This window comes from Oncorhynchus tshawytscha, linkage group LG07 (genome assembly GCF_018296145.1).
Source record: "Oncorhynchus tshawytscha isolate Ot180627B linkage group LG07, Otsh_v2.0, whole genome shotgun sequence".
NCBI classification, from domain to species: domain Eukaryota; kingdom Metazoa; phylum Chordata; class Actinopteri; order Salmoniformes; family Salmonidae; genus Oncorhynchus; species Oncorhynchus tshawytscha.
The window spans coordinates 22,153,772-22,168,484 of NC_056435.1; the positions used below are offsets into that span (position 1 = coordinate 22,153,772).

Sequence of the window (14,713 nt, forward strand, 5' to 3'; positions counted from 1 at the left end):
CTGGAATTGCGTTCCCATGCAAAACTATACAGATAGCTAACAACTGAGTCTTCAATAAAACTCCCAAGGCGTGACTTGTCTTGAATGAATATATTGAAAACGTTTATGTTGTGAAACTGCAAAATACAGAAAAGAATATACTTTAGTATTCAATTCACATCGACATACTGTAGCTGTACATTATACATTTCAAGTTAAAGTTTCAGAAATACAAAGCACGTGCCAAGGTACCATGTATCTGGCATGTGTTACGGAGTCTAGTTGATAGGTATTCGACTAGTCGGACTGTTCCCCGGACTCCATTGTGTAGGGATTTGTACAATGCTTGAACAAGGCTATTCAATTTGACATTGGTGTCTGCCTTTATCCAACATATCATACTGAAACATGGTATCAGAAGTGGCTCGGAAAACACACGTTTGTTATTTTTGTAGCTAAGTACAGTATAGGCGCAGTTACGTTCCATATGCGAACACACTCCGTTTCCTACTCACAACACTGATCAACTAGCTGGCTAGCTACCATCACTACCTACCTCGATGACTGAAGGCAAAGAAATCTCCTATTCTATCGCTATGGCAGCGAACATAACGTCACCAAATCCCATGGTTCTCACAGGGGACTGGAATACTAATTGGGACAACTTCAGGGATGAAATCAAGGACTATGCGCTGGCGACCGGTCTACATGAGAATCCCAACGAGGTACAAGCTGCAACTCTGAGAAGTTTAATGGGCAGCAAATGCAGGCATATCTACCGGCACAATCTCACCCTCACAGCACGACAACAGTGTGATGCAAAGGCTATATTGGGTGCATTGGAGAATTACTTCAAACCCGCCAGAAAAGTCATTTACGAGCGGTTCGTTTTCGGAAGATGCAAACAGGAAGAGGGTGAGTCAGTACACAACTTTGTAACCCGTTAGAGAGAGAAATCCGCCACTTGTGAATACGGGGGGTTGAAAGATGAATTGATTCGTGACAAAATAGTACTGGGAATTGCATATGAGGATACGCGCCGGCGTCTACTAAGAGAGAGAGGCTTAACATTAGTAACTACCATCGAAATGTGCCGCACTGCTGAAGTCACTGACATGAGAATGAGAGCAATGGAAATCGAAACCCCACGCTCCGACGTTGATACTGTTCATGCTGTTGCTTGGCAGACATTCAGACAAAACCAATCGAGGCAGAGTAATTCACCACAAACGGTGAACACAGAGAGCCCAGTAGCATGTAAATACTGTGGGAATTACACACACATGTGGCAAAGAGCACTGCCCTGCCTATGGAAAACCATGCAGATCTTGTGGAACTAATAATCACTTTGCAAAAGTGTCTCAAAAGCAAAAGGAGGGTGTGTGAGGGCAAGATTCACTGTGTTGATGATATCACTCAATGTTCAGAGCTGAACAGTGAAAGTGACATTTACATGCATGAATCCATTGGGGCTGTACACTCAAGAGGGAAGAAATGGTTTGTGACACTACGATTACACAACAAGCAACAACAATGTCAACTGGATTCGGGTGCTACATGCAACTTAATGAGCTACAAAGACAAAATCAATCTGGCACCTGACACCTATTGCCCAGCGATACTAGACTAAAGCTGTACTCAGGAGAGCTAATGAGCTCTATGGGCACCTTTGAGACCAAATTTGTTATTCGGGGATGCAAACACAAGCTGGAGTTTGAGATTGTGAAAACCAGTCAACATCCTCTCCTCTCAGGCTCTCCATGCGAACGCCTGTGACTGATGCAGTTCACTGTACCAAATGACCTGCACATTGTGGATCATGTCCAGCATGGACCCCTGTCCAAAGAACAACCACTCAGCAGATATGACGATGTATTGAACATGCCCGTTGAATCTGTGCCTGGGGAAGTACACTTTGAAGTGGATGAGAGCATCACTCCAGTCCAGTGTGCTCCTCACAATGTGCCCATTGCAAATGAAAGTGGCTGTGAAGGCCCGGCTGGACAAGTATGAGGCCGATGGCCACATGACATCTGTGACTGAACCAACTGTCTGGATCAGCAATATGGTCATAGTGAAAAAAACAGAGAAGCTGAGGGTCTGCATCGACCCAAAGCATCTGAACCAAGCACTGAAACGATCCCACTACATCATGCCGACACTAGAGGATATCCTCTAAAAGTTTCCCAAGGCCAGGATTTTCACCTTGGTGGATGCCCAAGATGCATTCCTTTCAATGCAAGCTGGACAAAGAAAGCAGCTTCATGACTACCTTCTGGACCCCCTGGGGTCGGAAACGCTGGCTCAAGCTCCCGTTTGGTGTCTCAGTGGTGTCTGAGATACGCAAACAGCACGAGTTACTGGCTGGGCTCAAGGGCATTGAACCCATCGCCGATGATGTCCTGGTCGTAGGCTGTGGTGACACAGACGAAGAAGCAGAACGCGACCACGATGTGAAGCTCGTGGCACTGATGGAGCGCTCCCGATCAGTTAAGCTTCATCTTGGCCTGAAGAAGCTGCAGTTCAAGGAGAAAGACGTCCACTTCCATGGCCACATTCTCTCTGCAAAAGGCCTGAAGCCGAACCCAGACAAGGTCAGAGCGATCCTCGACATGCCAAACCCGTCTGATGCAAAAGGAGTAAAAGTTCATGCCAAACCTATCAGCAGTCTGTGAGCCTCTGCGCCGGTTGCTGGACAAAGACACACCATGGCACCGGCTACCCAAGCACAAGGCTGCAGTGCAGGAGATGAAATCTCTGGCTTCATCCATGCCAGTGTTGTGCTACTACGACGTCATGAAGCCTGTCACAATCCAGAGCGACTCCAGCCAAAGGGGACTTGGATGCTGCCTTATGCAGGAAGGCCAGCCCATTGCGTATGCCTCGAGAGCGCTCACCCCCACCGAACAAAACTATGCACAAATTGAGAAAGAGTGCCTCAGCATCGTCTTCTCCTGCCAGCGATTCCATCACTAGTTATATGAGCGAGAGCTGGTCACCGCTGAAACTGACCACAAACCACTCATTTCCATATTCAGTAAACCTCTGCTCAACGCGCCCAAGAGGCTTCAAAGCATGCTCCTGACTCCTGACGGTCATTTACAAGCCAGGACCAGAGATGTACATCAGCGACACACTGAGGAGGGCAACAACACAATGTACAGGCAAGAGGCACTTTTTATCAGTGGCAGGCCATCTGTTTTCTACAGCAGGAACAACAAGATGTTCAACAGATCAATTAGGCAGAATACTTAAACGTCACAGATCACTGCCTAGCCCAGATCAGGCAACACACTGACAAGGACGAACACCTACAGTCACTGAAGTCCATGGCTCTCGCAGATTGGCCATACCTGAAAAAGGAGACACCTTTCACAGTGAGAGAATACTGGACCTTTCGAGATGAGATCAGCATGCAAAATGGTGTCTTGTTCAGAGGTCAGAAGGTCATTATTCCCAAATCACGACGTCCAGAGATGCTTACCTGCATACACTCCAGTCACGTTGGAGGTGACGCATGCTACCGCCAGGCTCGTGAAACATTATACTGGCCAGACATGCAAGCAGAAATTAAAGACTTTGTCAGCAACTGTACCACATGCAACGAGTACGCTCATGAACAGCAAAAGGAAACCATGATGTCACACGAACTGCCCACAAGGGCCTGGCAAATCGTCAGCATTGGACTTATTCAGCCACGGACAAAAGGACTATCTTCTCATGGTTGATCACTACTCTGACTTTTGGGAAATTGAACTGCTCCCTGACTGCAAGGCAAGGTCAGCCTGACAAGGTAATCACGGACAATGGCCCACAATTCACTGCACAGTTCAAGCTTTTCGCTTCAGAATGGGAGTTTGACCACGTGACCTCCTCTCCAAGACACCCAAAAGCAAATGGCAAGGCAGAATCAGCTGTCAAGATTGCAAAAAACCTGTTAAGCAGGGCCTTGCGCGACACCAACGACCCATGGAAAGCGATCTTACAGTGGAGGAACACACCCCCTGAAACCATGGACAGTAGCCCAGCACAACGCCTTCTGTCCAGACGTCTGAAGACTACCATCCCAATAGCTAACAAGCTACTTGAGCACTGAGTCATGGCTGGTGTCACGGACAAACTGTGTCACAGAAAGCAGCTCGCTAAGTGCTTCTAAGACCGGACTGCTCGAGACCTACCAGAGCTGGAGGTGGGTGAAACGATAAGGATGAAACCGCTGCCGGGAGACCACACAGGACTTTGGAGGCTGGGCACATGCCTGCAGAGAGTTGCACCACGTTATTACCTGGTGGATGTTGGTGGCTGCCTCTATCGTCGCAATCGGGTGGATCTGCGCGTAGCAGAGCAGACAAACCAGAACACGCCATACACTCACCTAGATGAGCTGGATCACAGTCCAGGCCTAAGGGTAAGGGGCGCAGAATTGAGACATGAGCCAACTGAAGGTGAGGCTTCTACCCCACCAAGCTCTCCAGCTCGTGGCCCTAATCCTACCCCTGTCAGTGCAAATACTTACTCACAGGTTGGTTGTGCAAGCCACCGGACAGGCTTACTCTGTAAGCAAGAGACTGTTAACTTGCCCTCGGTTAATTAAAATATATATTTTTTTATTAAATAATAAACTAAAATTAAAAAAGGCAGATGACAACTGAAGTAAAAAGAAAATGTCATGCTTTTTCTATTGTTATGACCTGACTGTTAAGAACTCAATGTAATGCCTTTATGTTTGCACTTTCTATTGAAAAGGATGATGTTACGGAGTCTAGTGGATAGGTATTCGACTAGCCGGACTGTTCCCCGGACTCCATGTGTAGGGATTTGTACAATGCACAAACAAGGCTATTGAACTTGACATTGGTGTCTGTCTTTATTCCTTTATCCAACATATCATACTGAAACAGCATGTTGCCAAACCATATAGCCAAGTATCATATGAGTAACAATTAGCTAACTCCTTTCATTAGTCTAATAATGTGCAACCACCTCTGTACAATAACAAAGCATATTACACTAGAAACAGTTACAAAACTACAGTATTGCATGTTTTACAATTCATTTACATGAGGCACGAGCAAAGTAATACAGCTGATGGCACACATGAAAGGCAAGGCAACCAACTAACATTGATAACTAAAGCAATTCTATCAATAACAAGATTATCATCACTAGCAATATGCTTGAATCGAATTTACAAACAAATATTTTCCGAGGCTGATGCGTGGCAAGAAATAACTGCAGCGTAGCATTGTTTTTAGCTGCTTCTCTGTGTGTCTTTTCCTGTTTCCTTACAGTCTTTCTAAGTACCAGAAAGCTCCACTAGGGGGGGGCGATAAAACACCATGGAACACAAAGGAAATCCATATTAACCACGGTAATAAAATGATCTGTTACCTTCTAACAGGATGGCAGCACAGCGAGGCTACTTGGAAATTGATTAACTAGATAGTGTAGTCAACATAGCACAGTTTAAGTGTCACGTTATAAACAATTCACTTAAGGTATGAATTTAGAATAGGCTCCCCAGAAACTAGTTTGAGGATTTCTTTCTTTGAGCTGTCAGTCTGTTTCTATTGTTCTTGGTTTGTTTATTTACCTACATTTGAACAGCACTGTTGTGTTAAAGGAGTCACTCCCTGTAATCCTGGCCCACTGCGCTGCTCCTGTGTTAATGGGAGTACTTTGTGCAACCACACAGTTGCACTGCTCAACCAGACAGCAAACGACTCTCAATTTGGGATTGGTGCAGTTTCCCCATCTATAGTTGCACTGAGAGTGAGCAGAGGTGGCACATGCCAAGAACAATGGTAAGGAAGTATGAATGGTTATTGAAGGCTAATATGAATGATATACACTACCGTTCAAAAGTTTGAAAGAAAAGCACATTTTTTGCCCATTAAAATAACATCAAATTGATCAGAAATACAGTGTAGCTTGAAACGGAAGATTTGTTATGGAATATCTAGGCAGAGTTGCAAAGAAAAATCCATACCTCAGACTGACCAATAAAAAGAAAAGATTAAGATGGGCAAAAGGACACAGACACTGGACAGAGGAACTCTGCCTAGTAGGCCAGCATCCCGGAGTTGCCTCTTCACTAATGACGTTGAGACTGGTGTTTTGCGGGTACTATTTAATGAAGCTGCCAGTTGAGGACTTGTGAGGCGTCTGTTTCTCAGACTAGACACTCTAATGTACTTGTCCTCTTGCTCAGTTGTGCACCGGGGCCTCCCACTCCTCTTTCTATTCTGGTTAGGGGCAGTTTGTGCTGTTCTGTGAAGGGAGTAGTACACAGCGTTGAGCATTTTGAGCCTGTCATCAAACCCACAAATGCTGATGCTCCAGATACTCAACTAGTCTAAAGAAGGGCAGTTTTATTGCTTCTTTAATCAGTACAACAGTTTTCAGCTGTGCCAACATAATTGCAAAAGGGTTTTCTAATGATCAATTAGCCTTTTAAAATGATGAACTTGGATTAGCTAACATAACGTGCCATTGGAACACAGGAGTGATGGTTGCTGTACGCCTATATAGATATTCCATTAAAAAACAGCCCTTTCCAGCTCCAATAGTAATTTACAACATTAACAATGTCTACACTGTATTTCTGATCAATTTGAAGTTATTTTATTGGACAAAAAATGGACAATTTGCTTTTCTTTCAAAATTTCCTCCAAAAACAAGGACATTTCTAAGTGACCCCAAACTTTTGAACGGTAGTGTATATGAGTGATGTGATGATCTAAGTGCCCGTTGTTATTCCTAGGGGTTGAAGCCAGGCCCTCCTAACAGGAGGGTGTTCCTGTCAGCAAGACCCAAAGAGAAGAGACTGGTTGAGGGAGTGAGGTAAAATGTGGATAATTTCTCATAATCTGAGTTAATCTTTGACAACTGCTTTAAAAATGAATGCATTTGATTGTGTAGCCACTATGCCTTAATTACATGCCAAACTACATGCCAATCAAGAAACACTCCCCAGTGGTCCCTGAACTCCAGACACTTGTGTAGATCGAAAGCGGGTAGGTAAAAGCAAGATGGCAACAATTCCACCCAGCCAATCAATGGGCAAGGTGCAGTTATTACCATCTTGCTTACACCTATAGCCAATCCTTCTGAATCGACACAAGTGTCCAGGCAGTAGGAACTAGGGGTTTCCTGATATGGCCTATGACTGAAATACCTTTTTTGTCTTTATCACAGGAGTACTTTCTATAGAGGTGTCACCAGGGGTGCTGCCTGTCCTCTAAGTGGCAGAGGTGTACAGGAACTTTGCCAATGCTACAGCCCCTTTGGTCACTACAATGGACATGTCCACTGAGGTCCCATTAGTGGATTCTGGCATTGGTGAAGTCCAGGCAGGGAGCATCCTGGCATACCAGCAGCCTGCTACAACAACTCGCAACAGCGTGAAGATGCCCCCCCTCCATCTCTGCCACTTGATGGTTACAGTCTTGGCCCATCTGTGTGCATATTTGTCCATAGTGAGCATGAACTCCTACACATGAGCTCACTGGCAATTACATTGGAAACGGCCCACAAGGTCGAGAGTGCTATGAGAGTGCATAGCTTATCGCTGGAGGGGCATCACCTTCACAAGCCACGCATAACCTCCTCCGGCTTCAAAGAGGTCTGCCATGTGAGGGGGCAGAGTTCTGCAGAACACCTGGTTGACAGAGTCCTCAGGGGAACTCGTCAGTCTGCAGAGATGAAGAGAGGTCTGTAGATGGTGTTTGCCATTGTGGAGGAATACTGTGTTCTCCAGAATGTCAACAGTTACCGCTGTGCATTTCTTATCTACCCAGATGCCCCTTGGCTTTGGGTATTTCCTGATGGACCCCACAGAGAGTCCATCATTTGGCCTTCTGGAGATAAAGTGCCCAAATGTCAAGAGCTACGTGGACTGCCCTTACCTAAAGACCCAGAATGGTGCAACAGCACTGAAACACCAGCATGCATACTACTAGCAGCTACAAGGTCAGATGCTGATCTCAGGGTTGGAGTGGTGTGACTTTGTGGTATATGCCCTGGAGGACATGCTGATACAGCACATCCACAGACTGCCAAGTTTGGGAAGCAATCAGAGAGAAAGCTGGCCATTTTTTTTATTACTCTCCTTGGTAAAATGTACACTTTTTTCCAGAGATGACTTGTTGAAATATCAATTATAAATAACCATAGTCTTGTTTTTTCATTCTGACAAATATTAATTTTAAAATATATATTTTTAAACTTTTGTACATCTTCCCTTTATCTGTGATTATTTCTAGCATATATTATTTCCTAATGTTATGAGGTATAAGGCATTATATTATGAAAGATAACCACTTTTTTGTGCTAACTGTTTTATCCCCCCGAATCCAACAAATGTATTATATTGATGTCAAATGTTTTGGGTTTGTTAGTGAAAACACTGGCCAAAATAGTAGAGTGCCGGCCTGTAGACCTGCAACACTGAACATAAGCAGAAGCAGAGAAAAAAACAGGCCAATCCAGTTACCAGTCTAATCGTATTGAAATTGACATCATCACTAGTCCTTTGCCCAAGCGGCCCATTCTGGTAGTTGATGAGGAGGCAGGCAACGGTGTAGAGCTGGTTGATCCCAGTGAAGGAGAGAGGTATGAGGGTCAAACAGCTTATGATCTTTCGTTCTGCTAATCAGCCGCTCCACATGGACCCTCAGCCGAGTGGTGGATTGCATCTCCCTGACTTCTGCTGCTGGCATCTGTAATCTCTTTAAGAGAAAAGTCGGTCTGTATACCTTGCAGGGCACACAGTCGTCCACAAGGAAACCTTTGTCCACCATAATGGTTATCCCTGGATTCAGCGGAGACACGATGCCGGACGGCTTCAGGATCTCCTTAATACGGCGGCAGCATAAAGGGCTGAAACAAAGGTGATTGCATCATGTGGTGCCATGCCAATCATCAATTCGAAGGTGCAGTGGGACAGCGCAACTCTGTGCAGTCTACCACCACTTGTGTGTCTGGGTATTCCTTGAATTCCTCTGGCAAGTGAGTGCTTAACTGCTTCCTTGGACATTCAGATACTTTGATAATTAACATTACTTTAATTTACCGTTGTAATTCCTGGTAGTGTGACCTCCTCATTCCTCTTTGCAGCTGCCCTCGCTCTGGTCACACGTACCATGTTGTGGGATGCCGGTTCGATGAGCTTCCAGAAGGCCATTAGGTGGGCATATGTGGCAAGCTTATGTCAGAAATTAGAAATGTTATGATGAATGATGAGAGAAGATGTATTTATAGCAATCCTAGGTACTATTCACTGCCTCCAGTATAGAAGACAAGATGTACAAGCATGTACACTTAGGCATGATGAGAAAATAAAATATTTTTATTACCTGAGAGCAAAGCTCTAGAAAGAACGTGTAACTTCTAAGCCTGCAATAAAGATCAAGGCACTCCTTTTGTGCAAAAAATTAATAAAAAGCCTTTATTTAGGTTGATTTTGACTTACTTTGTTGCATGCTTATTGTTACAAAACGTTTCTACTCAAGCCACAACATAGTTTTTGCTCTCAGTCGATTTAGACAATGCGCATCCTTTTGATACCATATATTGTTATTTTTATTGAAGTAAAGCAGCACTCTTTATCCTCTCTTCTCTATATTATTATTACCGTTATTATGACCTACCTTGTGTAGATCCAACCGTATGTCGTGTTGGATGCAGCAAATCGCTCCAAACAGAATTGGTGATGGACAGACGTTTCCTCCAACTGTCTCCCCAGTTGCTCTACCTCCTTATACGAAAAAAGATTGCAGTCAGAGTGCAGTATAACTGCAGTTAGAGTCAAGTATAACTGCAGTATGCTGCTAATACTGCATCCAATTTACAGTTTTTTTAGGCAGTAATTTTGCAGTGTAATTGAAGTTCAACTGTAGTACACTGCAGATATTATTCATTTACTGCATCCAAACCAAATTGGTTGCTCTCTCCTTAGTCCTACACCGGATCTTTCCCTTATGAAAAAAGATCGCAGCCAGAGTGCAAATAAATAGAGTGCAAATAAACGTCCTCTCACTGTCAACTGCGTTCATTTTCAGCAAACTTAATAATGTGTAAGTATTTGTATGAACATAACAAGATTCAACAACTGAGACATAAACTGAACAAGTTCCACAGACATGTGACTAACAGAAATTGAATAATTTGTCCCTGAACAAAGGGGGGGGGGTCAAAATCAAAAGTAACAGTCAGTATCTGGTGTGGCCACCAGCTGCATTAAGTACTGCAGTGCATCTCCTCCTCATGGACTGTACCAGAGTTGCCAGTTCTTGCTGTGAGATGTTACCCCACTCTTCCACCAAGGCACCTGCAAGTTTCCAGACATTTCTGGTGGGAATGACCATGGTAGAACACTGACATTCCTGTCTTGAAGGAAATCACACGCAGAACGAGCAGCATGGCTGGTGGCATTGAAATGCTGGAGGGTCATGTCAGGATGAGCCTGCAGGAAGAGTATCACATGAGGGAGGAGGATGTCTTCCCTGTAACACACTGCTTTGAGATTGCCTACAATGACAACAAGCTCAGTCCGATGATGCTGTGACACACCCCCCAGACCATGACAGACCCTCCACCTCCAAATTGATCCCACTCCAGAGTACAGGCCTCGGTGTAACATTCGTTCCTTTAACAATAAACGTGAATCCAACCATCACCCTTGGTGAGACAAAACCGCGGCTCGTCAGCGAAGAGCACTTTTTGCCAGTCCTGTCTGGTCCAGTGACGGTGGGTTTGTGCCCATAGGCAACGCTATTGGTGGTAATGTCTGGTGAGGACCTGCCTTACGACAGGCCTACAAGCCCTCAGTCCAGCTTCTCTCAGCCTATTGCGGACAGTCTGAGCACTGATGGAGGGATTGTGCATTCCTGGTGTAAATCGGGCAGTTGTTGTTGCCATCCTGTACCTGTCCCGCAGGTGTGATGCTCGGATGTACCAACCCTGTGCAGGTGTTGTTACACGTGGTCTGCCACTGCGATGATGATCAGCTGTCTGTCCTGTCTCCCTGTAGCGCTGTCTTAGGCGTCTCACAGTACAGACATTGCAATTTATTGCCCTGGCCACATCTGCTGTCCTCATGTGCCTAAGGCATTTTCACGCAGATGAGCAGGGACCCTGGGCATCTTTCTTTTGGTGTTTTTCAGAGTCAGTAGAAAGGCTTCTTTAGTGTCCTAATTTTCATAACTGTGACCTTAAATGCCTACTGTCTGTAAGCTGTTAGTGTCTTAACGACTGTTCAACAGGTGCATGTTCATTAATTGTTCATGGTTCATTGAATAAGCATGGGAAACAGGGTTTAAACCCCTTACAATGAAGATCTGTGAAGTTATTTGGATTTTTACTAATTATCTTGGAAAGACAGGGTCCTGAAAAAGGGATGTTTCTTTTTTGCTGAGTTTATAACTGCAGTACGCTGCAAATACTGCGTCCAAAATAACACTGTTTTTTTACTGGAGTAATTTTATAGTGTAACTGCAGTTAGAGTGCAATATAACTGCAGTTATTCTGTCATTACTGCATCCAAAATATCAAAGTCGACTGCAGTTACTGCACTTTTACTGCCGTTTCAAAACAGTCCTATTTTTTTGTAAGGGTGGTGCTGTGACTGAGCAGTCATTCCACTGGAACAAGGTGGGGGAAGCTCCCTTCTTCATTAGCCGACGTCCAGGTGGAGTTGAAGGCTCCATCATGTCATCACTTTGGGGATGGGGGCTGCAGACCCTGGTATGGAAGATGTTGAATCTCTCACCTTCAATATTTCTGATCCACTCTTTATTTTTTTTCATCCAGAAAAGGGAACGTGTGAGAGCCTAACACGGAGGATGTTTCAGTAAACGTTGGCAAAAAAAACTGCAGCACAGTTAGTCACCAACGCTCTAGATAACATGAAAACAGCCTAACCAGCTCTGCTAGGGTGAGTAAAATGGTCAGAGTGAGGTGTTCTCTCATTTGTGTCTGGAAGTAGCTAGCAAGCTAGAAAACTTTAGCCAGTTAGCTTGGGTGCTTAAAATGTCGGTGTGCACTCTGAACCCTCCGAGAGCGAAACTCTCTGAATTTTCGAATGGACAATCTGACAACACTCTGAATTTACAAACGCCCGAGCGCACTCTGATCACACTGTGGCAACCCGGAGCTAATTTACAAACATACCCTGTAAACACACACTATGCACAGAAATATGACCACGAGCATGCACTGACCAACTGGCAAGTGTCTTCACAGACCTTTTTATCCTCTCCCTGTCCGAGTCTGTAATACCAACATGTTTAAAGCAGACCACCATAGTCCCTGTGCCCAAGAACACTAAGGTAACCTACCTAAATGACTACCGACCCGTAGCACTCACGTCTGTAGCCATGAAGTGCTTTGAAAGACTGATCATGGCTCACATTAACACAACACAGATACCCTAGACCCACTACAATTTGCATAGATGATGCAATCTCTATTGCACTCCACACTGCCCTTTCCCAACTGTACAAAAGGAACAACTATGTGAGAATGCTATTCATTGACTACAGCTCAGCGTTCAACACCATGGTGCCCTCAAAGCTCATCAATAAGCTAAGGACCCTGGGACTAAACACCCCCCTCTGCAACTTGGTCCTGGACTTCCCGGCGGGCCACCCCAAGTGGTAGGGGTAGGTAACAACACATCCGCTATGCTTATCAATCCCTATCCCAGTCTGATGTCCCCACATGCTTCAAGATGGCCACCATTGTTCTTGTTCCCAAGAAAGCTAAGGTAACTGAATTAAATTACTATCGCCCTGTAGCACTCACTTCTGTCAACATGAAGTTCTTATTGAGACTAGTCAAGGATCAAATCACCTCCACCCTTTCTGCCACCCTAGGCCCACTTCAATTTGCTTACCACCCTAATAGGTCTACAGACGATGCAATCGCCATCACATTGCACACTGCCCTATCCCATCTGAACAAGAGGAATACCTATGTAAGAATGATTTTCATTAAATACAGCTCAGCATTCAACACCATAGTACCAGTACACTCCAAGCTCATTATTAAGCTAGAGTCCCAGGGTCTCAACCTCCCCCCGTGCAATTGGGTCCCGGATTTCCTGACGGGCCGGCCCCAGATGGTGAAGGTAGGAAACAACATCTCCACTTTGCTGATCCTCAACACTGGGGCCCCACAAGGGTGCATGCTCAGCCCCCTCCTGTACTCCCTGTTCACCCACGACTGCGTGGCCATGCACGCCTCCAACTCAATCATCAAGTTTGCAGACGACACAACAGTGGTAGGCTTGATCACCAACAATGACGAGACAGCCTACAGGGAGGAGGTGATGGCCCTCGGTGTGTGGTGTTAGGAAAATAACCTCTCACTCAATGTCAGCATAACAAAAGAGAGGATTGTGGACTTCAGGAAACAGCAAAGGGAGCACCCCCCTATCCACATCAACGGGACAGCAGTGGAGAAGTTGGAAAGTTTTAAGTTCCTCTGTGTTCATATCACCGACAAACTGAAATGGTCCATGCACACAGACAGTGGTGAAGAAGGCGCAACAGCGCAACAGCGCCTCTTCAACCTCAGGAGGCTGAAAAAATGTGGCTTGTCACTGAAAAACCCTCACTAACTTTTACATGTGCACAATTGAGAGCATCCTGTATCCCCCCCTGGTACGGCAACTGCACTGCCCACAACTGCAAGGCTCTTGCCTTGCAGTCTGCAGAACGCATCGCCGGGGGAAAACTACCTGCCCCCCAGGACACCTACAACACCCGATGTCACAGGAACGCAAAAAAAGATAATCAAGGACAACAACCACCCGAGCCTGTTCACCCCGCTTCCATCCAGAAGGCGAGGTCAGTACAGGTGCATCAAAGCTGGGACAGAGAAATTGAACAGCTTCTATCTCAAGACCATCAGATTGTTTAAACAGCCACCACTAGCGCAGAGAGTAGGCTGCATACCTACAGACTTGATATCATTGGCCACTTTAATAAATGAAACACTTGTCACTTTAAGAATGTTTACATATCTCTTATTACTCATATCATATGTATATAATGTATACTGTATCCTTCACTATATATTCTTTACTATCTATTGCATCTTAGCTGCTCTGTCACTGCTCATCCATATATTTTATACTTATATATTCTTATCCCATTCCTTTACTAGATTGTGTGTATTAGGTTTTGTTGTGGAATTTTGTTAGATATTAGGTTTTGTTGTGGAATTATTAGATATTACTTGTTAGATACTGCTGCACTGTCGGATCTAGTAGCACAAGCATTTTGCTACACTCGCAATAACATCTGCTAACCATGTGTATGTGACCAATAAAATTTGATTTGATTTAGATAAAGGGGGAGTAATCAGTGTAGTGATGAAGTCCAGGTGTGCCTAATGAAGGGCTTCCAGGACCGGTGGTTAGTAAATCGGTGACTGTTGAGCGTTGGAGCGGGAGTAAACGTGACAGGTGGTCCCCCCACGGCAGGCACACTCTGAGGGCTCCAATCCGGTGTTCCCAGTCCTGTTTTAATGAGTGAAAGACAGATTATGTCAGCAGATGGCGCTGTTGTGCTGAGGCACCAAAGGGCCAAGTACAATAACCCTCCACAATATCTCTCCAAAAGGATTAAACAAAATCACGATAAACCGCTATAGAACTAAGCAAAGGAGTATAATAATATTAAAGGAAAATAGGGAAGAAATTCAACCAACTCAATGAGTCAAATCAACA

General features: G+C 44.9%; 1 long non-coding RNA gene across 1 annotated transcript; it reads left to right on the plus strand.

Annotated features, from left to right (window-relative positions):
* The first annotated feature begins 297 nt into the window (after nucleotides 1-297).
* Nucleotides 298-9,989, plus strand: LOC112255439. The gene is made up of 4 exons (XR_002954251.2): nucleotides 298-5,350; nucleotides 5,603-5,783; nucleotides 6,743-6,822; nucleotides 7,177-9,989. It is a non-coding gene; the product is annotated as an uncharacterized LOC112255439 (long non-coding RNA).
* The last annotated feature ends 4,724 nt before the right edge of the window (nucleotides 9,990-14,713 follow it).